This window comes from Lissotriton vulgaris, chromosome 12 (assembly GCF_964263255.1).
Source record: "Lissotriton vulgaris chromosome 12, aLisVul1.2, whole genome shotgun sequence".
NCBI lineage: Eukaryota > Metazoa > Chordata > Amphibia > Caudata > Salamandridae > Lissotriton > Lissotriton vulgaris.
Window position 1 is genome coordinate 722,319,033 of NC_141700.1, and position 1,075 is coordinate 722,320,107.

General features: G+C 44.8%; 1 non-coding gene across 1 annotated transcript; it reads right to left on the reverse strand.

Annotated features, from left to right (window-relative positions):
- Window positions 1-507: 507 nt before the first annotated feature.
- TRNAS-AGA (transfer RNA serine (anticodon AGA)) lies at window positions 508-589 on the reverse strand. Its single transcript has one exon. It is a non-coding gene; the product is annotated as a tRNA-Ser (tRNA).
- Between the last annotated feature and the right edge of the window lie 486 nt (window positions 590-1,075).

The window sequence follows — 1,075 nt, forward strand, 5'->3', positions numbered from 1 at the left end:
TGTAAAAAGTTGTTGTGGCTTTTCTTGACTGCTCAGCCCTCTTGAGCTGGCAGCGGAGAATTGTCAGCATGTTGGAAGTAGATTCAATGAAAGGTATTTGGAACCCTGATTTCCACGTAATCAGCAACAGCACTAACCAACTGAGCTAACCAGACACAGGAGGGAGTTTCCTGCTCACTGCCTCTTGTAGGCTGTTGGTAAAGCAGTAACTGAAGGTCGGTTGCTGTTTTTATCTATACACTTTTAAGGCAGCAACAGCTGCCCGAACCTCTCCTGTTAGGTACTGCGACTAATTAAATAAAGTTCTTAGGTTCCTCGCTGCAGATACTTTGTTTTTCCACCTCTGTGACTGAAGACGAGATGAACAGAGCCAGAGAATTCGGTGCACATTTACTTTCGTACCAAGACGTGTGAGAGACATAATTGCGAGGGACTGAGGTATGAGGAAAGATAAAAAAAAGTCCTGAAGATGCTGAGCAACACCCGGATAATGTGCCAAAAATCACTCGTAGTCGGCAAGATTCGAACCTGCGCGGGGAGACCCCAATGGATTTCTAGTCCATCGCCTTAACCACTCGGCCACGACTACCTGGTGTATGGAGACAAAATGTGCCCTTTGAACCTTCTGGCTGTGAATATGTTCTAATTCACCAATTATTTCACAGGGCTCCTGGTGACTGCATCGCCAGCTATGCCCCGGATGGGCTCAGGGGAACTGCTCGACTCTCTTCAAAGACAGCAGCGCATTTCACTGATTGTCTTTCATTTCTACAACTCTAAATCCCATACTCTGGTGTTACATTAAGAGGCGTGGCCAGTGTAATTGAGGGCGTGGCTTAAAACACATAAGCAAAAAATGTGCTTAGCAGAGTGTGCCCCCCGACTGGTATTTTGCGGTTTCTGTCATTGCATCCAGATATATGATACAACAAGTAACATCATACCTTCAAAAAGTCAGGAATATTGGTTTTGCCAATGGTTGTTAGTTGCATAAGACAAATAAGTAGCAACTGTGGCTTGTATATAATACTGAAAAAGCGTCCACTTAAAGACCTGGTGACATCAAGGCGATGTT